Source organism: Protopterus annectens, chromosome 9.part0 (genome assembly GCF_019279795.1).
Source record: "Protopterus annectens isolate FY-2018-M chromosome 9.part0, PAN1.0, whole genome shotgun sequence".
NCBI lineage: Eukaryota > Metazoa > Chordata > Ceratodontiformes > Protopteridae > Protopterus > Protopterus annectens.
Genome location: NC_056743.1, coordinates 909,036,881 through 909,061,235, shown reverse-complemented (window position 1 = coordinate 909,061,235; position 24,355 = coordinate 909,036,881). Strand labels below are relative to the sequence as shown.

The 24,355-nt window shown below is 42.1% G+C and overlaps 2 protein-coding genes across 3 annotated transcripts in view; one reads left to right on the top strand and one right to left on the bottom strand.

Annotated features, from left to right (window-relative positions):
- ZBTB39 (zinc finger and BTB domain containing 39) overlaps positions 1-5,994 on the top strand; it is a 614,376-nt gene extending 608,382 nt beyond the window's left edge. For both annotated transcript variants that reach the window (XR_006366276.1, XR_006366277.1), the window contains one exon: positions 5,061-5,994. The gene's annotated coding sequence lies outside the window, so the exon portion shown is untranslated. The remainder of the gene's footprint in view (positions 1-5,060) is intronic.
- The window catches only part of LOC122811659 (G-protein coupled receptor 182-like), a 90,483-nt gene that overhangs the window by 48,207 nt on the left and 17,921 nt on the right, over positions 1-24,355 (bottom strand). The gene's annotated exons all lie outside the window — the stretch shown is intronic.

Below are 24,355 nucleotides of genomic sequence, written 5' to 3'. Positions count from 1 at the left end.
AGGAGGCTCTGTCTGAGCAAATACCCTAACCAGTCCACCAGGAGTCCAGACAGGGGGAAGGAGGGCGGGAAGTAATGAATGAACAAAGATCTACAGCACAGATGGAACGTTATGGTAAGACATAACTTCTTTATCTGATGTTGTAAATCTTTGTTCATTCATTACGGATAGGATCGAGTCCCTAGCTACTTGAGTCCTGGGTGGCCCCAAGGAAGGATATTCCTGAGCACCATAGAACCGAAAGATGCTCATTTCCTGGAGGCCAAATCCAATTTGTAATGAGATATAAAGGTATGAGGTCTTGCCCAAGTGGCTGCTGCACATATATCATCCATAGAGGCTCTGGAATGAAAGCTACAGAAGTAGCCATAGATCTGGTAGAATGAGCCTTTATTCTGCAAGGTAAGGGTAGCTTGTGCTGTTGGTAGATAAAGGTAATGACATTTCTAAGCCAAGAGGATAAAGTCACTTTGGAAACAAGTTTACCCAATCTGGGTCCTGCAAAGGCCACAAATAGTTGATCTGTTTTCCTGAAAGATTTAGTCCTATCCAAATAACAACAAAGCTGCCAATGCACATCAAGGTTGTGCAAAAGGTACTCCCCTCTATTAGAATGCCGAGGGAAGAAAACCGGCAGGTCAATAAATTGGTTAATGGAAAAGCCAGAAATGACCTTGGACAAGAAAGAAGGTTTAGTATGAAGGGACACCCTAACCTTGTGGAAGATCAAGTAAGGACTCTTGACACTCAAGGCCTGCAGCTCAGATACTCTTCTCGCTGAGGTAAGTGCTACTAGAAGTATGATTTTTCATGGCAAAAATTTCAAATGACATAAATCAAAGGGCTCGAAGGGAGAACCTGTGAGAGACTGAAGCACCAGAGTCAAGTCCCAGGGTTCTAAGGAAAGCTTGACTGGAGGTTTAACATGTAATACTCCCTTCAAAAAGGTCTTGCATAGGCGGTGTGACATAATTGAAGAATTATCAAGACCATTATGAAAATTGGCGATAGCTGCTAAATGTACAGTGATTGTTGAAGCTGAGGCTCCTGCATGTAAAAGAGTAGTCATGTATTATAGGATCTTTTGAATAAGCATAGAGAAAGGGTCTAAGTTCTGGTCTTTGACCCAACTAGAGAACCTAGTCCATTTACTAGAATAAACCTTTCTAGTGGAAGGTTTGTGTGAGGCCAGAAGAATTTTATGAACAGGAGATGAGATGTCAGGCAGCCTGGCAAACACTGGAAGTGGAGGAACCAAGCTGTGAGCTTGAGACTGTGCAGGTTCAGCTAAATCAGTCCCTGAGGGTGAGATAACAGGTCCTGGGAATTATCCAGGATCCACAGGCTGTAAATCAGATGAGGCCATAGAAATGGGAACCAGACTTGATGTGACCAGTAGGGAGCAATGAGGATCACTTTGCTTCTCAACCTCTGAGCTTTCTGGAGAAATTTTGGGATGAGGGGAAATGGGGGAAAGGCATACAGAAGACCCAGGGCCAATTGTGTGTTACAGCGTCCCTCGGTGGTTTCCCCTGAGGGGGGATCAGGGCAAAATATCTTCTGCATTTGCAGTTTAGAGGGAAGCAACTAGGTCACAGCAAGGCTTGCCCCAGCGCTGGAAGATCCGATCTGCTGTTACAGGGTTGAGGGACCACTTGTGAGGCATCAGGATGTTCCTGCTCAGATTGTCCACAATAAGGTTGGAACTCCCGGGAATGTGCTTTGCTATAAGAAAGTGGTTGGAAGCTATCGCCCAGTGCCAAATCCTCATGGCTTCCTGATACAGGGGGTAAGACCTGGTTCTGCCTTGCTTGTTGATATACCAGACAACTGACATGTTGTCCAACTGAATTGCAATGATCCCCAAGGATAGGGATGCATTGAACACTTGCAATGCTAAGAGAACTGCCCTCAGTTCCAGGACATTTATGTGCAAGTTGGCATCCATGGGGGACCAGATGCCTTGGACATTCTTTTCCTGGAAATGCCCCCCCCACACACACACCCTAACAGTGAAGCGTCCGTGGTCACCGTGACTGTGGGCTGGGGAAGACAGAATGGTCGACACCAAAGATTCATTTGTGGCTTCATCCACCATAGCATTTCTTCCCTGCAATGGTTTGTAAGGCATATCATGTGGTTGAGTGGGTGAGTTAGCAATGACCATTGTGCGGAAAGGAGCCACTGCAGGATTCTCATGTGCAGTCTTGACAGTGGTACTAACGTAATGGCAGCTGCCATGGAGCCCAAGAGTTGCAGTACAAGACGTGCTGGTACATAGGTCTGAGGAAGAAGGTCTTGGATTTGGTGTCTTATTTTCAAAAGCCTGTGAAGGGGGAGAGAAGTTGCTAGGATGTTGTGTTGATGACCGCTCCAATAAATTCCAGTGTCTTCATTGGGGACATTTGATGGATGGACAGTCCAAGCACCGCTCTGAGAAAGCATCGGCTCCATCAGAGCCGATACAGCAAGGGTGGTCAGTGCTGACAGGGGAAACACTGCTTTCAGCGCCAAGACAGTATGTACCGAAGTGGACATCGGTACCGAGATCAGGGTGGATGCTGGAGGAGAATAAACAAGGGAAGATGTGGTAAAAGATTCCGAGCCAGGAGGGATGGAAGGTCTAGCTGGAATGGGCAATCCCCTAGCTGCCAGAAGCTGGTCCACAACCCGCATTAGGTCTAGTTCAGAAAAACTCCTAGTGGATCTAAAGGAGGCTGTTGAAGGGAAATCAGGTCTTTTTAAAAAGGGGCTAAACCTCTGCCCCAGAAAAGGGTCGTAAGTTGGAGAATATCTTGTCCTTGGCAGGTATTCGAGTTTTGGAGCTGATGGAGCCAAAGAAACTGTTGTCACCATGGCTGGGGATGGTGCCAAAGCATGTACAGTTATCGGAGCCGATGTGGGATCCAAGGACGGCACCAAAGTCAGTGGTGCCGAGGTTGAAACCGAAATAGGAGTGAATATCATCGTCGGCACTGAGGGAGAGGGCACAGAGCCTGGTGCCGAAGAGATCTGCACTGAGGGCGCCAGCAAAGCACGGAGCCAACTTGGTTCAGTAACTGACGGAGATGCAGGAACTGAGTGACTCTGCTTTTCCTTATGTTTTTTGGTCTTTGGAGGGGGTGAGACCGCCGACCCAGATAGAGCCTCTGAAAATGATGTCTTGAGTAAACCTTTTAAAATAAGTTTATTTTTATGTTCTGCTAGTGTCCGATTACTAAAACTAGCACAAATGTAACAGTCAGCTTTAATATGATCCACACCCAAACAGTAGACACAACGAACATGTGTGTCTAAGTTAGGCATCTTATGTCCACACTTGTCACACTGTTTAAATCCCAAATTAGCTTTGTCTGACATGGTAAGGCAACAAGGCTATTCTATAGAAAAATTAAGGAAGAAAATACCAGTAATGTTATTTTAAAAAATACCACTAGTAAAAAGGAAAGACCTGTCAAAGACAGGTGAGAGGGACAGTACCAATAAAGGTAAAAAATTAAATTAACAAGGAAAAGGGAAGGAAATAGGCTTAGGTTACAGTGAGAAAAGGCTAACTTGACTAAAAATTAAATAATTTTGAAATTAACAAATTTCTACTTAGCTTTGAGAGAGATGGCTAACATGTCTGACTAGCAACACGGCAAATGAGATCTGGAGTAACTAGATGAGGGGCATTATGGGTAGGTCTTATCTAAGAGTTTTTGGCTTGCGCGACCTGGGAAACAGGCATATCAGTTCTTAGGACAGAACTGAGGTCCTGTCTGTAATGAATGAACAGAGATTTACATCAGATGATATGTTTACTAGCTTGGGTTCTTTATCTGGAATTCATGGCATTCACATAACTCCTGCAGTTTTTCCAGAACAGCATTTTCCAAAGAAAGTTCCAACAGCTTTGAGGCATAAGAATGAGAAAGATTTGAGCAGAATGGAATGCATAGCCAAAACTAAGGAGCAGGTTAAGGTAACTAAATTAATGAGTAGCATGATTTTGTGAAGGCAGATAACATTGTTTATGTGAAAAGATCTTAATAAAGCTATAAAGAAGGAGCATCGTCTGCATTATTCGACATGAAAAGTGGTTTGAACCCTGCCATTAATAAATTATATCTGTGTGTTTGATGCCATTGAGAGAATTTGACAAATTAACATTGAAAACGTAATACAAATGTGTAACTTTAATTTATTTATGGGAAATGCAAATTCTACAAGCTACAAGTTGGTATTTCATCAACACCTAAATGTTTCATAGAACTGGTGGACAAATGGTTAATGAGCTTGAAGATGTTGTTTGTTGTTAGTATTATTTGTGATATAATGGTATAGGTCAGACCTAAGAAGAGTATTGAAGAGAATGAGGTACACAGTACAGTCTGAAGCTGAAGAAACATTAAGTACAAACTCAGTTACAGAGCTCAGATACATGCATTATAGTTTCACTTTAAGACAGAATGAATCCATATTATAGAATGGTAGAAGCAACAAAATGATAAGCTGTCACAAGATTTCTGGGGTTGTTGTTGTGCTTTTCCCAGTTAGGGGTCGCCACAGCGGAACTCTGGTCCACTAATGATTGGCAGTAGATTTTTACGGTGCTGAGGTGCCAGCTCGACGCCCAACCTTCAATGAAGGCATGCCCATTTATGCATGTCTTTTGAACACAACTCGACCATGGGGAGGACATGCAGGCTCCACACAGAAGGTGCCCCAGCTGAGAATCGAACGGGAGAACCCCCCGCTGCGAGGCGACAACGCCACCGCTGCACCACCGCGGCTTATTCTACACTCCCTTATTCTATTTTGATTTCTTCTCACCTTCTCTTAGGCATGGAGTGTTTGCTGCTTTCTTCAAATAATAACATATAGGGCTGTTAAAAAATTTGTTTATCTTAGCCTCTGGCCATGTACAATGGCTTAATAAACATGTATGTACATATTCCATATTGACAATTTGTCATGTGACTATAAATTACAGCATGTAAGGTTATTATTTTACAAAAGAAAATTATCAACCATATTTTTGTTACTACACACTCAACTCTTCATTTTTCTCCCTGCAGGCCTATACTGAAAATTGGATTTGCACAGCTGGACTACAGAAATATTTAAAGAAAGTATTGATTCATGGTACTGACATTCTACATCAGTGGGTGGTAGAAAGGATACGCACAATGAGGACACTGAAAGAAAAGGAAATGCAAAAAACATGGATAATAAAATGGCAGCCTAGCTTAATGCCTGCACTGAGTGTGGGCTCTGAGAAGCCACTATTTATTCAATCTAATATTACAGTTGCCTTCTTTGACTACATTTTACCACATAAGCTATATTTTAAGATGACAACTAACCTGTGGTACTTCTGTCAAGAATATATATCTGTCTGTATGTATATCTATGTATGATTTATGCAAATGTCCACAATCTGAAGGTTGACAGAAAGAAATTGTGTAAGTAGTCCCATCTTATATTCCCAAGAAACTGAATGCCCAAAAGAAAAAAAAACTCCCTGATGAAAAAACTGAATCTTTTGTTCCTTAGCATTATCATAGACACTGATAAAATAAAACATTTAAGGGATTATATTGCCCTCATGCATATTTCTTGCTCTCTGATCCTCACACATAAAATAAGATTTTGGCCACTAACAGTTAAAGATGTAAATGAAGTATTGGACTAACAATTCAGAGTTACACCAGCTGATGCCCAAGACAGATGACATGTGATTCAAAGTCTCTGTCCCGTGTGATACCTTATCTTTTGAAGTTCATGCCAAACATGATAGAAATGAGTGTGTCATTAAGGAAACTACTGGAAAATTATGTGGGATGGTACTGGAATACAGAGTGAAAAATCTTTAAATTGCTTAAATAGTAGGTGATACAAGCACCTACACTGAAATATTTTGATACATATAATCAAATCACATTTGTATTTAGATGCCAGTCAAAATGAAAATGTTGCACTGATTCTTCAATTAAAGGAATTGGCTTCTTATGGGTCTGGAACCTTTACTGATTATCAGGAAAAATATATGTTCAGACAGAAGAGCTTTTAGCCATAACATATCATTGTGAAATGCTCCATGACTGTCTTTATGGGAAGTGAGTACTGATAGAAAATGGTTGCAAGACATTACGAAGTATATTTAAGATATTACTGCATAACCACAACTAAGATTGCTACAAATTTGTTGCAGTTACAGAAGTATGGCTTAGATGGGAAATTGTCATCTTCATCAGCATCAGTCCCCTTTTCCTCATTTTTACATGAGGTCAGGATGTCACATCAACAGTAATCGATGTCTGAATTGCCTAGAAATGGTAAGGCCTTGCTGTGCCTAATAATGGTGGCTGCCAAAAAATTACTAGAAAATCTAAATCTAATTCAACTATACTGGAAGTAGTGAATATAGTAACAGAGATAAAACAACTGGAATTGAGATCTTTAGAATAGGGTAGGAGCAAAATGCATAGGAAAATAGGAATTATGGGAACAATACATACAAGGGAGGAATTAGGTTTAAAAGGTGGCAGGACTTAAATGAGCTATGTAATGTTTGAGTGAGAAAGATTGGGTAGATTATAAGTGATGTATAATGTTTGCAGCTGGGAGTGTATCAGTATTGTTTGTGATGTAAAATGTTTGCAACTCAGATTGTGTTGGTGTGGTTTGTTTTCATTTATATAAATGTAGGATTGCCTGTGTAGTAAGTGATCGTTTAATAGAGATGTGTCTTGTTTAAAAAAAGGCAGGAACTGAATAATGTATGTAATATTGCTTAGGTTATATGATATATAGCAATATATGTGAAGTATAATGTTTATGTTAATATAGTTTGATTACCTTTATGTGAATGTAAATTTGCCTATGTCACAATAAAGGTATTTGAGAAAAAAAGAATCACACAGAGTGAATATTTACATCGAGTGGCTAGCCCTGACATGAAGTGGAAGCAAGGACAGATATGCTTGTAACAGATAGGAATCATTCATATCTGAAAAATAACCAAACTAGAAGAGAGAGGAAAGTGGATAATTCCACGTATGTCTGTGTACTTAAAGTGATACTTTGATGTAAATATTTGGAGATGTGACTAGGGGAAGTTATTTAAAACAAAAATGCACTCGGGTAGAACAATTGTGATGCATTTAATTCAGGGAAGAGATTAGTTGCATATAAGTCTTGATGCTCAAGGATGAAAACTTGGTTTCATCAGTTCAGTAAGACAAAGAAATGCTGGAAAGAAAAGATGAATCTCACACGTGGGAATTGTGAAATGTGAAGAAAGAGCTTGTGGTGTCTTATTTTGTCCAAGTTTGTTTGTACAAGTAGAACAACAGGTTCAGAATTGTGCTTTGTGTAATGTCTATCATAACAACAATCCAAATAAAAAGATTTTTTTTATTAATTTCTAGGAAAACCATAGAATAGATTAGTCTTTGCACCACAAATGTATAAATCTGATCTAGTTGTCTGTTATTCAAAGTTTCTTGAGGTCATGTTGACAAATACAATAAACAGAGGTGTAATCAGATATGATATGCCAATCTGAGGGTCACTACACTAACAGGCAATTAATTTAATTTGCAAAAGAAAGAAAAACAACAGCCCTAGATGATGTGGGGGCAAAACCCTTCACCCCTATGCTGGAGATGAAACCCCCTTCACCCCTTTCTTAAAATAACTTCCTTTAAGGTAGCACAACCTTGAAGTAGACTACAGATTTTGGAAGAAATGGGACTTTGTGGATGATGGTCACAGGTGATGACCCCAATTTTGGAGACATTAATTTGCTGAAAACTTTATTTTCAAAGCATTCCAGGTGTGGTAAATTAGATAATGGTCCCGTCTATGCAAGTATGGAGTCAAATATATTTTCAGAACAGTGTGAGTTTCAGCATTGTACTTGCAGTTTGTAATATATGCCATCTAAGTTTCAAGAGGGAACTTCAGACTACCAAAAATGTTCTGGCCTCATTTTTGAATATGACCTTTCAGTGGTTGCTAAAGTGTAGGATGACCTAATAAGGAGGTTAGTGTCAATGTTTCAGTGGCAGAAGGAATTGTATTTGAACTATAGCCATTGTCTAAATGAAAGACAACAACATTCATTCGCTAATTTAAAGGTCAGCAGACCGAGAAGAAAGGATGCTCTGTCTACTACTGGGAGCCAATTAAATTTTTTGAGGGGGATGCAGTGGCATCCATGAGGGGTCTTTTGTTAATAAATTGGAAAGTCGTATTGTCTGTCTCCTGGAGAAGCTGTGTATTTTAAAGGAAGGAAGAGGTTATGAGTAGTAGGTAGGGAATAACACACTGATGGCTATGATTTGCCTTGCTTCTTTTGTTTGTGAGTTGAAAATTTTGTAGGCTACTCTGGGTTGTCTAAATACATCCTGTGTTTGACCCTCTGTATAAGTGAAAAAAGAAAGAGTTTGGTCTAGTAGGAGACTTATCAATTTTTTTTTTCTGAGTTACAAAAGAGAGGTGGTAGTGGTGGTAAAGGTCAAAATGTAAAGGGGTTGAGCTGTGGTGAGCTGCATATTTGTCCCAAATACCATGCAAGTAGATTAGCTTCTTAGAGCACATCCAGTTTCAGATTAGCCTGAAATCATTTTGTAGTGAGGTGATACTTTCAATTTGAGAGAGTGATACCATTGTGATGAGAATACTGTCTGCATATAGGAAGACGTTTAGGTATGTTTATCCCAAGTAAGGTTGTTAATGAATAATGAGAACAACAGAGGTCTGAGGAATGATCCCTGTGGGAAACCAGTGGAAGCAGGTTAGGGGATGATATCAGCAGTACTAGAATCAATGGACAAAGCCTGGTGAAGACTTTGTCATAGAAGCTGCATTTTTTAAACTTATACAGTAGTATGCTGTGGTCAACACAATTAAATGAGGGCTATGATCATTGACCTTGTGAGCCCACCCTGTTCAAAGTTGGTAGAGATGGCATTAGTATGTACATGGCAGAGGACATGCTGTACTTTGGTTTGAAACCATGCTGCTTTTATCAGTAAGAATATCATATTGGCATATGTGATAACCTGCCCCACTTTTTTGATTTGCTTTTCTTTCAAAGTTAATTAATATCAGAAGGGTAGTTATGGACAGAAACTGGGAATAAAAAATGTTTTAATGCTAACTTGATCTTTGTATTACTAATGCCCCTGTGTCACTCTTAAGTGGTCATTAATATTGTTTTGTAATTTGTTCTACCTCCCAGAACTCTAACCTCATTTTTGCTTTGACAGTCAAGTTCTTTTTGTTCCAGAATAAGGTACTTCACAACCTACAAAATGATGCTACTTTCCCTTTTCTCTACATTTTCTTCCAGTGTCTGGTCTTCAATTTTTAGAGCTGCACTGCTTTGAATCTCAGGAGTGTTTAATTCGATCTTTATATAACTATCAATGATTTGTAAATAGCATCCTTTATTTTTCATAGTTGAAAGCTCCTAGATAACCAAAACAGAATTTACACAATTAAAATTATGTTTCTTGTCAGTGGCAACCCCCTCCATGCAAGAGGCACTACCCCTTACAGTATCCATTCAATTATGACCATATAATCAGCTTCAAGGTTGCTGCACCTTGGGAGAAAGAGATTGCTATCACCATGCAGCAGGTGAGTTTCATCAACATGAAACTCAGTCATGTGTACATTGGCATACACTTCATCACTACAACTATGTCTTACTTCCCTACTTCGTAAGTAGATCTGTCTTATTGTTTTGTCTTATTCTGCCTGCCTGACCCTCAGTGTAAGCACTGACAGGGGAACTGTTAGCACCCTCATCTTAACCACTATATTTACCCACTCAAAGAATATTGCAGACTTACAGGTTTGCGCCATGAGTTCTGCAGACCTGGAGATCTGTAGTCTTAGAAGGAAGATATGAACAAAAACCATGGAACTAGTTTTCAGTTCAGGACTTAGGTGTCTAGGTATGCTGAAGGCATGTTAAATAGACAGTTTAAAGAGAATGACTGTCAGTGTTGACCATCTCTGTACGCAATGTTAAATTTTGCTGATTAAAATGCAAAGAAATCCTGACAATGTACTCAGTGCTATTATCAGAATATAAACACTGATCAATCCAGTTTACGTTTAGTGATTTCTTATCACTTTTTGGTATTTGAACAAAGCAAATGGGAACCAATGCTGTAAGAAGGAGCACAGGATTATTGACAACTTCTGATACACTTAATAATGCAGAGAAATACTGAGCCAAATTCAGAAAGGTAACTGTGAGATCTGAAGTAGTTAACTTCATTTTATCTGCAACCTGTGGGTATTTGGATCCATATCGGATCTGAGCCGGCAACTTTTTAAGCATCTGCTTCAAGCTCCAAGCTCCTCCCCCTTACCCTTAACCCATCAACATCTCCTACCTTCCCTCAGATCTCATTTGCTGCTTATGCATCAGCATCATGATCTCCATAGCTCTGAGCATTAAGGTTGTAGTAAGTGCTTTTTGATAAAATTTTTTGTATGTAGTGAGTTTTTTTCTCAGTAGTTCCCTTTCCTCCCCCAATCGCTTGTTTGTCTGTAAATCAACAAAAAAGCAAAAAGGTTTAGTTGGTGAAGTAGCTTAGTGTAGGCCCTCCCTTCCCCATAGGTGTGCGTGGTCTTAGTGTGTTGGAGTTTGGTAGGTGTGGCTGTGTGTGTGTAGAATGGCTGATCAGCCCAAGCCTACATTTAAGAAATGCACAGAGTGTGGCCATAAGCTTTTACCGGCGGATGGTCACACTCTGTGTGTTGTATGCGGGCGTTCCTCACTTATCCGTCCAGTGCAGTGTGTGTGCTGGTTTTAATCCAAGAGCCTTGAAGGAGAGGAAGGCCAAACTGGTGGCTAAAGGCCTTCTCCCTGCTTCCATGCTGGACTCATCGACCTCGGCCTCAGCTTCCACAGCTACCACCCAACCCCCCCCCTCAGGTTGGGACTCATCCTCTCACTAAGCCTGTTGAAGGGTATGTCAAAGGAAAAGAAAAGAAAAAGGATAGAGACAGAGAAAAGAAGGGGGATAGTTAATGGTCTCCAGATCAGGAGTCCTACCCTAGCCCACCTTCCAAGGTGTCGAGACCTGTGTCTCCTCGGCTCTGCTCCCCTAGATTCTCCCCAGAGCTGACAGAGCCTTCGGAACCGAGGCCTTCATCCAGATTTTCACAGCATCCAGCCAGATCTGAGTCGGTCACTTCCTCAAGCTCGACTCGGAGTCCCTCTGAAATGGATATGGATAGGATGATGAGGAGATTTATTCAGACCCAAATCCAGATGGGAGTCTTGCCAGACCCCTCTCCCTCCAGAGGTGGGACCTCCATGCCCTTCTTTCACCCTATTTCTCCTTCCCCAATCCAGCCTGCAGTTTTGGGGTTTATTGGATCCGAGGATCTTTGGAGCTGGGGATTCGGCACCGATGGTTCCTCTAACCTTGACTCTGGTGATTACCTTGAGTTCCTCAGATCTGACCAGTTCAGATCTGAGCAGCTCTCGGGGCTGAGGACGGGGAGTCAGACCTGAGGGGATGGAGGTGTCTTTGGCTCTGACTTAGTCGGATCTGAGTCGTTCCTTCGGAGCTTCGGCTACCCTAGCCTCTGCCTCAATCCCCATGGCAGACCTGGAGAGAGCTTCATCCTTATTGGGTGCTAAAGAGGTTTGCTTTCGATCGGTGTTCGACATGGTGGAGAGGGTTCTCTCCCAAGGATTGAGACTCCAACCTATTTCCTTGGATTCCGCCCAGACTCCCTCGGATTCAGTTACGACTCCCTTCAGCTTGTCCTAGGGACAGCCCCTGCTAGAGGAGCCCCAGAAGGTTCCCCTGGAGGAACCCCCCATGGCTCATGAGCCCTCTACAGAGAGTCCCACCGAAGAGGGTCCTCATAAGCACATGTATAAAAGGAGGCACCTGGACTCCCCCGAGTCCTTGACAGAAGACACTGATTTAGATGAAGGAGAAGGTTCCCCCAGGTCACCTCCTGAGGATGTCTCCTTTGGAGACATCATGGAGATCCTTCGCCAGAGGGGAGGTTGATCAGCCCCAAAACCTTTGACGGATGAATCAGTGCTCCTGGAGGCTTTTGGCATGGGCCCATCTATGTCCTGGGTGTCCCCATCGGTAGATCCCTTGGTGGATCTTATCACCATGTGGGCATGGATGGAGTCTGACACCATAGAGCCAATACCTAAATGTCCGGACAAGATCCTCTCTCCACCCACGAACAGACAGGCCTGGTATAAAGGATCCCCTGTGGATGCTATGGTGGTTGCAGCTGCCACCAAGAAGGAACTGGCTCAGGAAGTTCCTCGGTCCACCCTCCGGACAAGGAGTCCAGGATGGTAGATCAATTTGGGAAGCGAGTGTATTCTTCAGCAACATTTTCCATCTGAGCTCTGAACTATTTGGCACACGTTATACGACTGCACCGAGACCTAGTCACAGAATTAGCTGAGTCGCCCCCAGAGTCTTTGTCACCAAAGGGCAAGCATCTGTTCTCCATGAAAATGTCAACTCTGAAGTCAGTATTTAACATGTCTATGCACCTCCTTTCCCATACTATGGAAGGAGCAGCTAGGGTGGCTGGGACCAGCGTAGCTATGAGGTGACACGCTTGGCTCAGACTGTGTCAATTTGCGGACCGCTTCAAGGCGTCTTTCACAAATGCTTCCTTCAATGGTTCTTCTCTTTGTGGGAAGACTGTACATGACACCCTTGTCCAGAGTGAAAAAGATGGGAAGACTTTGTCTGCCATCAGAATCTGCTTTTCTACTCCTCAAAGGTCCTTTTCCAGGAATCAGAGAGGGCAAAAGAAGATGTGGTTCTGGAAATCACAGTTTTCCTGGGACTCTCAAGTTAACTCGTCCCTTAGAGGCAGAGGAGGACATGACAGACACTGTCCCAGAGGCAGAGGGGGTCAGATGAACTTTGGGTCTAGGGAGCCCATCTCGGACAGACCCACGCAGTAGCCCTGAGGGGTTGCCCAACTGCCGTACTCTGGAGGCAGTCGGGGGAAGATTATCATTGCACCCAACGGCTTGGGAGTCCATAGCTGCAGATCGTTGGGTGCTTCAAATAATATCCAGAGGCTACACCATACCATTTGTTGCCCCTCCCATCCAACCAAAGCACCTCCCAGATGTCCCACCCACTCAAAGGGAGATGGCAGCACTAGATATTTCCAAGCTGCTTCACAAACGAGCCATCGAAATGGTCCCCCTCGATCAGTCTGAATCCGGCATTTACTCCAGGTTCTTTTTAGTGCCAAAAAGACGAGGGACCTCAGGCCCATTTTGGACCTGTCCACCTTAAACCTGGCTGTTGCCAAACAGAAATTCTGGATGGTCACCCTGCAGTCCATTCTACTGTATCTTTGAGAATGTGACTGATTGTGCTCGATAGATCTCCAGGATGCTTATTACCATATCAAGATTCACAGAAGCTCCAGGAGATTTCTTTGCTTCCGGCTGAGAGCCAATCATTTCCAGTTCAGAGCCCTACCCTTCGGTCTCACTACAGCCCCCAGGCTGTTTTCCAAGGTAATGGCAGTTGTAGCAGCTCACCTGAAGCTTCAGGGAATTCAGGTATTCCCTTACCTAGACGATTGACTCCTTGCTGCTTCCACCAAGCATCTTCTTTGCCAAGCCAGAGACTCTTTCTTTCATCTTGCAAACCAGCTAGGGATCATTATCAATGTTTCCAAGTCCCTCTTGGACCCAGTGTAGATCTTGGACTTTATTGGGCCATGGCTGGATGCCCTTCAACTGAAAGTCTTTCTAACTCCAGACAGGGTCCAGAGTCTATGGGCTTATATATCCATAGTTCTTGGCCCCAGGTTACCCAAGGCGGGTGACGTTTTCAGAGCCTTAGGCTCTATGGCTGCAACAATCTTGATCCTCACCTGTGCGCGTCTTCACATGCATGTCCTTCAATGGACTCTAGCAGTACAGTGGTCTTGGCTAGATCTCCCCATGGAATATCCAATTCAAATCAGCAAAGCCTGCAGGGTATCATTCCTCTGGTGGCTACAATCCCCAGAGATCGCAGCAGGACACCCATTTGTTTCATCCACAGCCCAAGCCACAGTGAACACAGATGCCTCCCAGCTCAGGTGGGGGGCATTATCTGGGGAGGATGGTCCAAGGCACGTGGTCCCAGATCAAGACCAGATTGCACATCAATGTTCTGGAGATAAGAGCAGTGCTTTTAGCATTGCAAGCCTTCCACACTGTTCTTCCTCCAGGGGCTATTGCAATTCAGTCAGACAACATGTTGGTTGTCTGGTACATCAACAAACAGGGAGGAACCAGATGTTACCCTCTGTGTCGCAAGGCCATGAGAGTGTGGGAGTGGGCGATCTCCACCAGTCGGTTTCTGATTGCAACGCACATCCCAGGACGTTCCAACATCTTAGCGGACAGATTGAGTCGGGCTATTCTAATGCCATATGAGTGGTCTCTGAAACGGTTGATAGCAGAGGAGATCTTCCTTGCGTGGGGTCAGCCTTGCTGCGATCTCTTCGCATCTCCTTCCAACACAAAGTGCAACAAGTTCTTCACTCTGATTCCCTCACCAGGGGATCCCCCCAGAGATGCTCTAGTCCATGCTTGGCCTCCTGGGTTACTGTATGCTTATCCCCCATTAGCAGTCATTCTGAAGTTTCTTCAGAAAGCCTGTCGACTGGGGTGCAAAGTGATCCTCATTGCCCCATTCTGGCCTTGTCAAGTGTGGTTCCCCTTCCTCTGGTCTCATGTTCTAGCTGCTCCTTGGGTTCTGAATCCCTGCCCAGATCTCATTTCTCATCCCTCAGGCACTTGTCCACCCAGCCTGGACAGCCTCAAGCTGACAGCTTGGTTGCTACAGTTCCCTTGATTGCCAGGACTCCCGGTCTTTCATCTTCAGTAAAAACTATTCTGGTGGCATCTCACAAGGCTTCCACTATGCAGATTTACCACAGTAAATGGAAACGATTCTCTATTTGGGCTTCTCAGAGAAATCTGGATCCTTTTACAGCCCCTGCTCCTGCAGTGTTGGATTTCTTAGCCAACAATTTTTAACAAGGGGCTAGTTCCTCCACTGTGAAAGTGCAACTGGCAGCTGTTTTGAATTTCCACGTCGGTGAGAACATGAATGCCTTGGCCTCTTCTAGACTGTATAAGGCTTTCCTTAAAGGCACCTTTCTTTTGCATCCTCCAGTTAAGGACTCTGTTCCTCCTTGGGATCTTACCTTGGTTCTCCAGGCTTTAGTTGCTCCCCCCTTTGAACCTGCAGCATCAGTAGATTTGAAGTTCTTATCCTGGAAGACAGCCTTCCTAGTGGCCATTACATCAGCTAGGAGGGTTACTGAGATTCAGGCATTGTCTGCCATTCCCCCTTACTTGATCTTCCATAAGAACAGGGTTTCTCTCCGCACAAACCCTTCTTTCTTACCAAAAGTGGCTTCTGAATTAAACATTAATCAAACAATTAACCTGCCTATTTTCTTTCCAAATTTTCAGAACAATGGTGAATATAAACTGCATTTGCTAGATGTTCATAGACAACTTTGTTTTTATTTACATAGAACAAAGCCCTTCTGTAAGTCTAGGATTTCACTAGATGACATTTGTGCGGCAGTAACTTGGGCAAGGTCACATACCTTTATTTCTAATTATAAGTTGGATTTGATCTCCAGAGGGAGAATATCCTTCGGCTCTGCGGTGCTCAGGAATATCCTTCCATCTCCTACTCCATCTGAGTAGTTACCCTTCATTTTTCTGCAACCTTCCCACCCTCCTTCCCCCAACCTTCTCATGGTTTATTGTAAGCTGAGTTGCTGATTGGTTGAGTAGTGGCAAACTCGATCTGAGGGAAGGTAGGAGATGTTGATGGGCTATGGGTAAGGGGGAGGAGCTTGGAGCAGATGCTTGAAAAGTTGCCAGCTCGGATCTGATATGGATCCGAATACCCACAGGTTTCAGAAAAATGAAGTGTAACTACTCAGATGGAGCATTATGGTGAGTACATAACTTCTTTTTATATACAGTGTGTATACCTCATGGTAATCATCCTACTAAGGTACTGTAAAATAAAAACATGCAGCACTGTGGTGGGCTGTCTCTGCTGCCATGCTAAATGTTAATTATATATTCCGGGGTAGAGGCATATGTTAATTAGACATGTGATCTTCCTTGGAACTGTCTGCAGTAAGATTTGTGTGGCTAAGAGATTCAGAGAGTTATCCTGCTGCATAAGTTAGCACAGTCACTCCTAGATACTCGTGTTAATTAGCAAGGCCAAAAGTTTGTGTTCACCCATTGCAGTAGAGGTAAGTGCCAGGGAGTTTGATGGGTAGGTAGTGTTGGGGTGTGTGATCATGTATGTATGTGAGAGGCAGCATGTGTGAGTGTGTGTCTGCCTGGGAGATCACTGCACGTGGGTTAGGGGATATGGTAGGTGTGTGTGTGTGTGTGTGTGTGTGTGTGTGTGTGTGTGTGTGTGTGTGTGTGTGTGTGTGTGTGTGTGTGTGTGTGCGTGTGTTTGTATGTATGACTGTAAGTGTACATGTGTGGGGGGGTGAGTGTCATACTTCCACACACACCTATATTAACGAGTAAAGACTGAAACATTTGATCAGAGTGGAGCACTATCCACCTGGGATAACTCTAGAGCATTGTGTCTTAATGGCGCTTAGAGGCAGGGGAACCACTAGAAACTAGAAATAATTCCACATCTCATGCCTTAACAGTACTTAAACATAACATTGATCAGGGTAGAAACAACTAGACACCAGGTATAACTCTATTGTCTCATTCCTAAATAGCACTTAAACAGAATGTTGATTGGAGGGAACCATTAGACATCGAGGCAAACTCTTTCATCTCGTCTTAAAAGCACCAAGGGTTGGGAGAGGAATATTAACTGCCAGAGATAACACATAATATCATGCCTTAACACACTTAACAAAGATCTGGGCTGGGGAAACACTAGCGACCATGGATAACTCTTTAAAAATATGCCTGAATGGCATTCATAAAACAAAAAGAAAGATCACTAAACACCAGGGATACTCTACATAATGTGCCTTAAAAGCACTAAAAAGGATTCAAACCCTGCATCCTCTCACAGTGGATATTAGTCCTCTTCACCACCAGTAGACACCAGTGGAAAACAGGGGAATAACATATAAAACTGGGAAAAAATATAAATTACACTGGGGAGAGATTCAAATCTGCATCCTTGACATAGGAAATATCAGCATTAACCCACTATGCTAACTGATAGTGTAGCGTAGTAAGAGTTTTTAAACTACATAATGAGGATTTTGGTCATTATTCAAGACCTGCAACAGTTTGTGAGTTATGAAGGAGAGGAACAGGACACAACTAAACATGCCTCACAACCTCCTTGCACAAGAAATGCATACAAAGCCAAAATTACTGGGTCAAAGGCATACAATCAAGGAGAGATTTTAAATATTCCTCTTATAAACTTAGCACATTTCTAGAAAAACAGCTTCTGAATTAGCGTGCATTTACCAAAGAATATGAGGTCTGAAACTCTACTGTATGGCATTAACAACTGAGTGTAATCATCCATGATTTACGAGAGTGGGAAGAAAAAGGAGACATCAGGGATGTTCAGACAATGCAGGGACAGGTGAGTGGTATATGGTTTGCATGCACATGTGTGGGAGAATTAATGGGGGTGCCCTGTACCACTGCAATGCATGGACTACAAGTTTTAAATACCAGAAGAAAGTGCAGATCTACACTTGTGGCAGTTAATGGTGATTCAGAGACATGTACGTTTGCCAATAATGAGGGGTTTCCTTACAACAGCTACTGTTTATCTGTATCACAAAATAACACATCTTGGAAACCGGACCTTTTCACCATTGCCCATAATGCAAGCACTGAGGTTCCTTCCTTCGGGGTTCTGAAAGTATGTCTTTCTCTATTTTACAAATCACTCTACACCAAGACAGTACATTCCCTTATATTACTGCCTGTATAATGTGTCTTTTATTTATTTATTTTTTTGTATTTATTTGTTATCCAGGTGAGGATGGGTGCTAATCAGATTTTTTTATGTCAGACTTAAATAGCAAAATGCTTTATTTATGTATGTATGTATGTATCTATCTATCTATCTATCTATCTATCTATCTATCTATCTATCTATCTATCTATATGCCTAATTTAAAGCTAAAAGCTTCCATTATGACTTGCTGAGCTTCTTCTCAATGAGGAGGCAGGTCAACAAGCACAGTTGCTTGGGAATTAAACATGTACACCCCAAATTTAAGTATACCAACTCCATGGTCACCCCAACATTAAAAATGGAAAAATCTCCTAAAAGAAAGAAATCCTGACATTGCACACTTAAAAACTGCAGAAGCAGTGATTCCCTACTGAAAACAGCAACTGGGGAGCTCAATTTCACTGGAAAGAACTTGATCAGATAGAACTTCATCCAGTTTGAACTTAGCAAGCAATAGGGAAACCATATTAGAAAACATCCACATTTAATCTCCACTGGAGATACGCACCAGAATTCTTACAGAAGATCTTAGGACTAATGGACTTCCTTACTCTGACAGGAAGAAGACACTGTTACATAGTTAAGGGTTTCTGTTTTGGTATTGGATTTATGGTAACTCCATGTAAGACAAAACCATCAGTCATATAGCTAAAGGCTAGGAATTAGTCTTTTCTTGCAAGTCATTTTGACAGAGATGGACAGTATAGGCATATACAGCCATCATCATCTATGCCACTGTATACACTTAAAAAAAAAAAAATATATATATATATATATATATATCTATATATATATCTATATATATATATATATATATACTCAAAAGAGCATTAAAAATCAGTCCAAAAAGATCAAATAATCAAAAGACTGAATAATAAAAAAAAAAAAAAACAAACAAAAACAACAGTGTTGTTTTGCAGGCAGGAGGAGCAAGCATCCCTGTACCCTCACATCCACTGCTAATTATATATATACCAATACCAAGACTGCATTACAGCAGGGAAAGAGCAAATCCCCAGACCATGCTGTACCACAATGTTGCACAAAGAGTTGCCAGCATCCAAAAAACAGCCAAAAACAGCTTTTGCTCTTATCACATTTGCTAATAGCTATTGCACCCACATACACACATACACACACACACACACACACATATATATATATATATATATATATATATATATATATATATATATATATATATATATATATATATGGTTTACTATCACATGATCGACAGTACAATGCTCAAATGTACAGATGTCAGAACTAAATGTTCGTAAATCAGAACACCGAACAGTGTAAATGCCGAACCGAGCATTTCAGTGAAGTCGAATGTCGAACATGTCGACTACACTGAAATACTCCTATCTACCCAACATTCTACAGCAGGTTTTTGCAGGGGGCAAGCCCTCCTGCACCTCCACAGCCCCCCACACCCCGCTACTTATGTATACAAACTCCGAGATCGCACTACACTGACGAAAGGGTACATTTCCCGATCCCTACTATAGTGCGATCTGCACTACATTGTCGAACCTTGCTATAGCGAATGTTCACTATTGTATGGTTTGACAATGCCATGATCGCGCTTCCAGTTTTGCTACCTGATTTTCGCTCATTCGTTGATCGCACATAGTGCGATCGCCAATGTGATAGTAAATATATATATATATATATATATATATATATATATATATCATGCAGCGAAGGATAGTAGTATATAAATGTTTTAAAAAATGTTTATCATGATTTATGATTATATATTTTGCTAAATTGCATTTCCTTTCATAGTGTCTGGCAGGCTAAATTGTTTTTGCTTAAGCCTGCACTGTCTGGGATTGGGATTGGAAGACTTGTAGCAGTGGGACACTAGATAAGAAAAACATCTTTCCTTTCTATTACCATGGACAAATCATGCAGTGAAGGTATGCCAGTTTACTTTTTAGGCCAAATGGATTACTGGATAACCTGAAGAAGATGATGGTCATTTAGCATATTAGGAAACTTTTGTGAAAATACTCCAACCAGGTAACACTGAGGTCTTCAAGAAGAACGATATATTTTTGGTAATTCTTGCCTTGAAGCCTGCTAGAAACTAATTGACCATATATGTAGACTATAAGAAGAAAGATGTACATTGTACCAGTATGAAAGTTAGTATATCTTTCCAGATGTCTCTGAGTATACCAACTAAGCTAAAGTTATCAGAATTATGACAGATATCCACCATGAAAAAGTAATGCAGAAGAATAGAAAGGCGCAGTACTCTTAGAAGAAGAGGTCTGTTTCTGTGATAGCATATGTAGGTGGTTAATACGTAGAAGGGTATGGAACTACATGAAAGTTTAATCATTTTGAGATGATTTTTATAAAGAGTTATAATGCCTAATTGATGTTGCTGCAGTAAAGCATCAAACACATCTAGCATACTGAGGAAGCAGATATTGTTAAGAAGGACAGACATAATTCCAGAAGGATAATGCATCTGCAGATGAAATATTTAGGACATATAAGGTATCCAGGTTACTTTCAATGTTCCCTGTTTTGAGAACAAGGAATTTAGGGACCATTATGAGGAATTGGTGGGAGCTATTGTATTGTTAATCAGACCTTCCTTTTCTCATAGTTGCTGAAGTGGCAAGTTTTACATAGGAAAGTTTCCACCGGCAAGGTGGATAAGCTATCAGGGGTCAGTGGGATGGGGTGCAAATCATCCCTTACATAGGCTTGGACTTATTGAGCCAGCACATACCTGGTAATACTGGTGAATATGAAGAAGCAGCCAAGAACACTGCCATGTGACACAAGGTAAGGGGAGGAGAGTGTCCTGCAGTACCAGGTAGTTATCAGGCATACTGCTTTACTGTTTTTGTACCACACTGAAGGCATATCATAATTCTCCAAGGTCAAAACACCCATCCCCATCATAATCAATTTTAACCTGACTTCATTACAGAGAGGTGCATGGATCCCTTTTTAGAGATTCCTTTATCCTTACAAAGGTTTGATATCCATTATCTCAAGTTTTCCATGAATTGTGCAGAAAGATGTTTTATTGGTGTTTTCTAATCTTGTCATGCCTGACTCCAAGCTGTAAATAATATTAATGGCTAAATATGTTTAACAAGTATGATCAAACTTAACTAAAGAAATAGAGAATGATCCTTCAAAACATTAAATGATGTCTATTTTCATGTTCCACCTGCTGCTTGCCCCAGTGTTTCTATGAGCTACAGACATGTGAAGATATACAGTGTTGTTGCTGACATCGGCAGGTTTTTCTATCTTGGATTTTCTTCTTCTTCTTCGCATTCTTCTTCTGCTTTTGTTTATAGGTTCATAGGCGGTTACTAGGCTTTTGACCCAAAGGTCTTTATAAGCCTTGCCGTGTGTACCCAGTATAATACTAGAGAAACCAATATAAGGATCGAGCTTTGTTTGATATAGACAGGTAGTCTGTTCCAGAGTATGGGGAAGTCTCTGGGACAGAAATCTATCCCTCCAGCATGTTCTGTTTATTATGGTGACAAGGGTTAGGTCCCTAGAGCGTGTGGCTCAGAGGGGTTGGGATTTCTTTAAGTGAAGCATGTCCAACAGTTTTGGGTTTGACATAGCTTTGTATGTTAGGCAGAGATCACCTCTGAGTATGAGATATGCGACGGAGTAAAGCTGGAGTTTTTTGAGATGGTCTGCATAGGGCATCTGTTTGAGGCCGGTAATCCTCTTTGTGAGTTATTTCTGTGGCCTTTCCAGTTGTTGTAGATGTCTTGTGAGGTACATACCAAAAGGGGCATTGTACTCTGTGGGTCTAACAAGTGATGAGTAGAGGGGAACAATGACCTCCTTTTTCCTGGATGAGAAACCTTTTGTGATGAGGTGTGCCACATGAAGGATTTCCTGACTACTGTGGCGATGTGATTATTAAAGGAGAGACTACTGTCCACCTGTGTCCCAAGGTCTCTTATCACACTTTTGATGTTAAGTAGACTACCACCTATGTGGTAGCTCATGGGTACAGAGGTTTTACCAAAGGGGATGACAATGCACTTTTTGGCATTGAGCTTGAGGCCATGGCTTTGTCACCACGCATCTGTCTCAGTGAGGCCCTTTTGTAGGATGTCCACATCGCTAGAAATTTCAATTATGGCTCCTAGTTTGCAGTCATCTGCGAAATTCATTAACCAAAGACCTTCTGTGTTAGACTGTACTTCAGAAAAGTAGATACCAAACAGGAGAGGACCCAGGACTGAACCCTGTGGTACTCCACTTGTCACTGGTCTGAAGTTGGATTTGGAGTCTGCTACATTCACAGTGTGGGTTCTGTCAGTGAGCCAGTTGGCAACCCATCTTATGACATAGGGATTTATACCCAGTTTAGTGAGTTTATCTATAGTTCCAGAGTGGGGGATGGTGTCAAAAGCCTTGGTGAGATCTAGATAGGCTGTGTGAACCACCTTACCCTTGTCTATGGCTTTGGTGACTGCTTCAAAGAAGTCAGTCAGGTTTAGGAGACATGATCTGCCTTTTACAAACCCGAACTGGGTGGGGTCCAGAGTTTGGAGATTACCAATATCTTTTATAAGTTCCATGATGATACATTCCAAGGCCTTGCAGACCAGGGTCATTAGGCTAATGGGGCGGTAGTTTCCAGGGTCCGTGGTGGCTCCCCCTTTGTGGAGTGGGATAAATGTCGCTGTGTGCCATTCAGTGGGCACAAAGCCAGAGGTGAGGCTAAGATTGAACATGGTGCTTAGGTGGGGTGCCAGTTCATTCTGTAGTTCATGTAGAACACAGCCTGGGAGGTTGTCAGGTCCCATGGATGCTGTGTTCTTGGCTTTGGAGAGTGTGTTTTTTACCTGTGCAGCCATGATTACAGGAACTTTGCATTCTTCCGGTATAAAGATGGGCCCTTTTGGGGGTGGGGGGGTAAAGTTAGCACAGAACCTATCTGCCAGGATGTTGGCAATATCAGTTGGTTCTGTATATTTAGTGACATTGTGCTGTATCTCAGAGCAGATCTGAATATTGCCATTGAGATTCTTGACATAGCTATAGAATGCTTTGTGTTTGTCTTTAGAATCAGTGGTAATTTTGTTTTCATAACTAGCTTTGGAGAATTTGATGAGGGATCTCAGCTTCTTACTGAGGCTGACCAGGGAGTTATTCCAGTCATGGGATTTTACCCTTTTTTGTAACAGTTTCTTTCTTCTGTTGTAGAGTTTGTTTATGGCAGGGGACCACCAGATTGGCTTCCTTTTTTTGGAGGATAGCATCTTGGTTCTGTTAGAGATAGGATGATCCATGCACTCTTCTAAGTGCTTATAAAGTGCATTTGTGTAGGATTCAGCAGTCGTTCCTCTATTGTCCATCTGCATGGGTGTCGTGAAGTTTGCCACTTCTGTCTTAAGAAGTGTGAAGTTGGCTTTGGAGAAATTTTTTATAGTGGTTTCACTAATGGGGGGTGGGGGCGGGATGTGGATGTCTAGGCTGATTAGCTTGTGGTCGAATCTGACTAACGAGGAATTGACCTCTGGTGTGGAACACAAGTCGCCCATGTTGGTAATGACCAGGTCCAGGATATTGCTGCCCCTGGTGGGGGTGTGGATAAGTTGATCCAAGGCATTGGAATTTATGAATTCCAGAAAATGTTGAGCAAAAGAGTTGGTACATGAGTAGTTTTCCCAGTTAATGGTGGGGTAGTTGAAATCACCCATTATTAGGGTGTTGGGTTGTACCCTAATATTTTCCAGTGTATCAAGAAATGAGGAATGGGAATCCTGGGGCATGGTGGGGATCTGTAGCAAGTTAAAATTTGGATTGCGGTCTTGCCCAGAGTTAGTTGCACTTGGATAATCTTGGATGCATTACACTGAGCAACTTGCCTGGAGGTGTGGATATCCTTAATGAATATGGACACGCCTCCACCTTTAGTGTTTCGGTCCAGGTTAGGTGGCCAAAAGGTGTGGTATGAATTATAGCCTGGTAATGCAGGGGTGCTCTCTGGAGCTTTGAACCAGGTCTCTGTCACTGCACAGATGTCGATATTCTCCATTTCAAGGAGTGCCTCAAGTGAATGCATTTTGAGGTTTAGACTTCTAGCATTGAGTAGCACTACCCTCATATTTTGCTTGCTTGTACCTGTTATGGTGGTGAATTTGTCATTTGAACCTTGCCTAAAAAAGGCACTATAGGGGTGGCAAGAGCCTTAGCTAGTATCTGGAATCCCAAGGGAAACAGGTGCAGGCCATCTCTGGCAAAGCATCATGGTCTGTCGATCATGTTATCCCAGGCAGACAGATACTGGATCCTCTTAGAGTGACACCAGA